Raw genomic sequence first — 6,644 nt, forward strand, 5'->3', positions numbered from 1 at the left:
TAATAGTGGGGGATTTCAATTATCCCCAATTGACTGGGAACATTTCACTTCAGGATGAAATACAGAGATAAAATTTCTCGACACTTTAAATGACTGCTTCATGGAGCAGCTGGTACGGGAACCCACAAGGGGAGAGGCAACTCTAGATTTAATCCAGAGTGGAGCACAGGAGCTGGTCCAAGAGGTAACTATAGCAGGACCACTTGGAAAAAGTGACCATAATATAACAACATTTAACATCCCTGTGGCGGGAAGAACACCTCAACAGCCCAACACTGTGGCATTTAATTTCAAAAAGGGAACTATACAAAAATTAGGGGGTTAGTTAAACAAAAGTTAAAAGGTACAGGGACTAAAGTGAAATCCCTGCAAGCTGCATGGGCGCTTTTTAAAGACACCATAAGAAGCAGTGAGATAAAAAGACTTCCTTTAAAAAATGGAAGTCAAATCCTCGTGAGACAAATAGAAAGGAGCATAAACACTGCCAAATTAAGTGCAAGAGTGTAATAAGAAAAGCCAAAGAGGAGTTTGAAGAACGGCTAGCCAAAAACTCCAAAGGTAATAACAAAATGTTTTAAGTACTTCAGAAGCAGGAGGCCTGCTAAACAACCAGTGGGGCCCCTTGACAATCGAAATACAAAAGGAGCGCTTAAAGACGATCAAGTCATTGCAAGGAAACTAAATGGATTCTTTGCTTCAGTCTTCATGGCTGAGGATGTTAGGGAGATTCCCAAACCTGAGCTGGCTTTTGTAGGTGACAAATCTGAGGAACTGTCACAGATTGAAGTGTCACTAGAGGAGGTTTTGGAATTAATTGATAAACTCAACATTAACGAGTCACCAGGACCTGATGGCATTCACACAAGAGTTCTGAAAGAACTCAATGTGAAGTTGCGGAACTACCAACTAAGGTTTGCAATCTGTCCTTTAAATCGGCTTCGGTACCCAATGACTGGAAGTTAGCTAATGTAACGCCAATATTTAAAAAGGGCTCTAGAGGTCATCCCGGCAATTACAGACCGGTAAGTCTAACGTCGGTACTGGGCAAATTAGTCGAAACGATATTTAAGAATAAAATGGTCAGACACATAGAAAAACAAACTGTTGAGCAATAGTCAACTTGGTTTCTGTAAAGGGAAATCATGTCTTATTAATCTAATCTATTAGAGTTCTTTGAAGGGGTCAACATGTGGACAAGGGGGATCCAGTGGACATAGCGTACTTAGATTTCCAGAATGCCTTTGACAAGGTCCCTCACCAAAGGCTCTTATGTAAATTAAGCAGTCATGGGATAAAAGGGAAGGTCCTTTCATGGATTGAGAACTGGTTAAAAGACAGGGAACAAAGGGTAGGAATTAATGGTAAATTCTCAGAATGGAGAGGGATAACTAGTGGTGTTCCCCAAGGGTCAGTCCTAGGATCAATCCTATTCAATTTATTCATAAGTGATCTGGAGAAAGGGGTAGACAGTGAGATGGCAAAGTTTGCAGATGATACTAAACTACTCAAGATAGTTAAGACCAAAGCAGATTGTGAAGAACTTCAAGAAGATCTCACAAAACTAAGTGATTGGGCAACAAAATGGCAAATGAAGTTTAATGTGGATAAATGTAAAGTAATGCACATTGGAAAAAATAACCTCAACTATACATACAATATGATGGGGGCTAATTTAGCTACAACGAGTCAGGAAAAAGATCTTGGAGTCATCGTGGATAGTTCTCTGAAGATGTCCACACAGTGTGCAGACGTGGTCAAAAAAGCAAACAGGATGTTAGAAATCATTAAAAAGGGGATAGAGAATAAGACTGAGAATATATTATTGCCCTTATATAAATCCATGGTATGCCCACATCTTGAATACTGTGTACAGATGTGGTCTCTTCACCTAAAAAAAGATATTCTAGCACTAGAAAAGGTTCAGAAAAGGGCAACTAAAATGATTAGGGGTTTGGAGAGGGTCCCATATGAGGAAAGATTAAAAAGGCTAGGTCTCTTCGGCTTGGAAATGAGGAGACTAAGGGGAGATACGATAGAGGTATACAAAATCATGAGTGATGTTGAGAGAGTGGATAAGGAAAAGTTATTTACTTATTCCCATAGTACAAGAACTAGAGGTCACCAAATGAAATTAATAGGCAATAGGTTTAAAACAAATAAAAGGAAGTTCTTCTTCACGCAGCGCACAGTCAACTTGTGGAACTCCTTACCTGAGGAAGTTGTGAAGGCTAGGACTATAATAGTGTTCAAAAGAGAACTGGATAAATTCATGGTGGTGAAGTCCATAAATGGTATTAGCCAGGATGGGTAAAGAATGGTGTCCCTAGCCTCTGTTTGTCAGAGGATGGAGATGGATGGCAGGAGAGAGAACACTTGATCATTGCCTGTTAGGTTCACTCCCTCTGGGGCACCTGGCATTGGCCACTGTCGGTATACAGATACTGGGCTAGATGGACCTTTGGTCTGACCTGGTACGACCATTCTTATGTTCAGTTCTTTCATAACTCACCCCAGACTTCAGGATTTTGGACTCGAAACTAAGACTCTAAAAACCAGGGTGAAGAATAAGATCAGCCATAGTTTGTAACAATTTCTGTAAAATGGAAGTCTCAGGATTATTCAGACAGATGAGAAAGCCACATAGATTCACTACATGGATTATGAGATGTGGCTCCAGCAGTTTTAAAAAAAGTGGAGAACTAGCTTTTAAAAACAATTTTAGTAAGTAAGTATTTCAAATCTTAAATCCTGATCTGTGGAATAGAAGGAGCTTACTACTGTAATACCGTGCCATATTTGCATCCATGTTAAAACTTGTAAATTGGCAAGAAGCAGGGCACATTCAAGAAAGGCATATGATTATTCTAGCTGGTGTAAAGCAATGACTTACTAAGTGCCCCAGACTAGAGCTGAATTGTGCACCAGATAATAAGTAGAGTTAAATCACTGAATAAAACTAACTGCAGACCGGTGTGAGTGGTGAACAATCAGGAAGCCAGAGACTAACACATTACTCTCCTATAAATTCTACAGAACTCTCCAGCTCTAAACAGCCATCAAGCTGACCAGAAAGTCATCTGGCTTTAATTACCTCAACTACACACAGATCTACTCTTTTAAGCCAAAAAATGACATTCACCATAGGTGGTCCAGCCCACCATGCTTGCTAGAGAAACATTTATGATTTTTTAAAATTAAATAATTCAGGCCAATTAGAACAGATGACATGCGGACGTGTGAGCATCTCATGTATGGTTCTGTACATTGTGCCATTCACAGGTAGAACTGGCCACATGCAAGCTACCAATAATTCTATCCCATTCAAGGACAGTGGATTAATGGACAGACACCAGATAAAGCAAACTGTAGCCACAGGATGTAGGACTACTTTATTATGCCATTACTAGGATCCTGCAGCCAAAGAAGAAGCATCTTGAAAAGCAGAAAGATCCAGTTGCTAATCAAATAAGGTAGTAGCCAGATCACAGTAGCCATTACAAATGTTGGAAATGAATGTTTCACCATGCTCACTGTCCATGAAGTGGAGGCATCTGTGATGGGGTGGACTCCCCACACTAGCCTTGCAAGAGCTGGATTAGGACAGGTGGGCCCAATCAGCTAATTAGGCTCCAAATAGGGGAGATTCAGGTTGGAGGCAGCTAATTAAGGACAGGCTCACCTGTGCAGGAACAGGCCAGCTATTAAATTGGAAATGTCTATCCTCTAATGAGAAATGCAGAGAGCACTAGGAACTGGAGGAATATTAACATGCAAATATGTGCCCTAAAGTCCATTGAGCAGAGACACTCACCCAAGAGAGACAGGAAATCTGGCCTGAATATTTCCACCTGGAACCTCCACTGTGACTATGCATGTTTGGAATTCTCACACATGAAGAGTAATCAACAGTAGACTGCACCTATACATTCCTTTAAAAGGAAAAATTGCTCTCTTGCAAAGCAGGTTCTAGAGTCCCATCACCTTTCAGTACCTCAGCTTCCTGTTCTTCTAAATGACAGCAAGACTTCCATACTTCATAGCTGAGCTGAAAAGGCCGGGCCATTAATATTAAAGTTCTGAGAGCTACAAATCATTATGAACGCATAAAATGTTGTATGGACCTCAAGCAAACAGGCACCCCTGCGAGCAGCTACTTGTCTAATACTGTAAAACAGTTGCTCACTCACTATTTTCATAAATTCTATAATTTGTAGATTATTTTTACTTCTGACATGAAGCTCCTGGCAAGTCAGGATTTCCTGTTACAGTAGAACCTCTTATGAACACCTTGGGAATGGAGGTTGTTCAAAACTCCGTAATGTTTTGGTCAGAACATTATGATTTTTTCCAATGTTTACAACTGAACATTGACTTAATACAGCTTTGAAATTTTACTATGCAAAGAAAAATGCTGCTTTTAATTATCTTAAATGAAACAAGCACAGAAAGTTTCCTTACCATGTCAAAAAAATTTAAACTTTTCCTAGCAGTTTACTTTTAACACAGTACTGTACTGTATTTGTGGGTTTTTTTGTTTGGTCTCTGCTGCTGCCTGTGTACTTCCAGTTCCAAATGAGTCCTGCAGTTGACCAGTCAGTCTAATTCTGAAGTTGTACTGTACTTCAGTTCTGGCTTCAGCCACTAGATGCTGCTGTTGGGAATCGGAACTGCAGGCCTTGGGGAAGCAACAGCTGCTAGGGACAGGTGGAGACAGCTTAGGACAAAAGGCAAGGCAATTCTTACCTGCTCTTCTCTCCCTCTGCTTTGTGCTTTACTGGGGAAAGTTAGTAGTCAGAGGGTTGAAAGGGTGGGGAAGAAGGTGGGACCCAAGCAGGTGTTAGCATTCCTCTCCTTTCTGAACTGCAGGGAACTGGCTCCAGCCCAACTGTATTTTCCCTTCCACCTCCACTACTGCTAGCCTTCAATGTAGTAGCAGGGATCAGTATATTATGGAACAGTTGTGTAGGTAGGAGTGGGAACAGGGGATGAGATAGTGCTAATTAGAGGGAAGGGGCTGGGTAATGGGGTAGGAGCAATGTACCCTTGGGGGGAGGGGGAAGAGAGAGAGAGAGAGAGAGAACGAACACAGGGCAATTCCCAGTGGGATTTACTAAAAGTCTGCGATAGAAGTAAAGGAGGTGGTGTGGAGAATGCAAAGGGGCCTTGGGTCCCCTTCACTGTAAGTAAAAAGGAGACTGATTTTTCACCACCATGGTTAGTTTAATTAACTAAACCTGAATTAGTTCAGATTAAACCTAAAGATATTTTAAATATCAAAAAGTTAAAACTATAGTCTGTGAGAAAAAGGTATGAATTATCTTCAAGGGAACTACTACGGTAAAATTAAAGGAATACATTTTCAGCAGGGTTTTCTGGTAGTAAGGATTCATGTAACACTTCCATTCAACTATTACTGGGTTTGAAAAAGGACTGTTGCAACATAAGGGGAGACAGGTTATTAATAAAGGTCTGTATGTGCTTGAGCACTGTTTCAAATTAACAAGCCTATAAAAGTAAGAACTGAACCACCCACAGCAGGTTAAGCCTCTTGTTTTTGGTCCTACAAATCAGCATTTTTGCAGGAATGTTCTCAAATGTGCCAGGGTGCTACTAAAATTAGATGTGCACATTTCAGAACCAAGTGATTGTAAGATGTTACCCTTTCAGTGTTCACACACTAAGCAACAAGGAACTATAGCCTTGCTGGTTTATGTTGCTGAATTCCCAGCTACTTATGATAGGAATTGGCACATTCTGGCTAACTAATTTAAGAGTCTATGAAACCACACTGACTTGGAAACCTAGGTGAATACATACATATCTTTTCCTGCTCATTTTATAATAGAGAGATAAGTGGTGAACATCTTGTTTAAAATAATTATCTACAAGGAGAGCAACACTATTCAATTCACAGTTGCAGATTACCAAACTAAAGTTATAGAAACCAGCCAGGAGGTGACAGATTACCAATGCAAAATGAAGACCGCCATGGCAAATTGTAAAGGAACGAATTTTAATATTTAGCCAAAGGAAGAGGAATATAGAAATAGCCTCTAAACAAAGACCAGCACTAGATTAATGTCACAGCTCTTATTTCTGCTTTACATCCGTATAGTATGTAGATACAGAACATTTAGTCCACGGTTGGATTAAATTGGCCCTTTTGGAAGTATCTGATAATGTGAATGACAAACTGTGAAGGTCTTTCTACTGTAATTTGTGCAGTTTGATAAATACGCACATGTAGTTGATTGACCTGCGTACCGCAAATATTTAATGTCGACAGTCTTACAGTGTGATAGTAATCAAATTGGGCATATTAAATTAATACTTTCAACATTTATAAAACATGCTCCAGGAGTTCAGAATCAATCCTCTTAACTGGAGGTACTTTAATCCACAGGCAGATTCAGACCCTTTTACCTTACAGCAACTGAAGAATGACAGCGGAATTTAATGATGCAAGAATGATTTCTTGTTCTTTGCTGTCTATGGCCACTCCAATATAATCGAACTTCAGCAGCTGCAAAGAGCCAGTAAAATACTGTTCTGGTTTGTAAGGTACATGCTTCAACAAGGAAAACCAAAATGATAACACACTGCCACATTTAACAAGCACATAATTAAAAGTACTACATAAACAA

This window comes from Gopherus flavomarginatus, chromosome 24, assembly GCF_025201925.1.
Source record: "Gopherus flavomarginatus isolate rGopFla2 chromosome 24, rGopFla2.mat.asm, whole genome shotgun sequence".
Taxonomy (NCBI): Eukaryota; Metazoa; Chordata; order Testudines; family Testudinidae; genus Gopherus; species Gopherus flavomarginatus.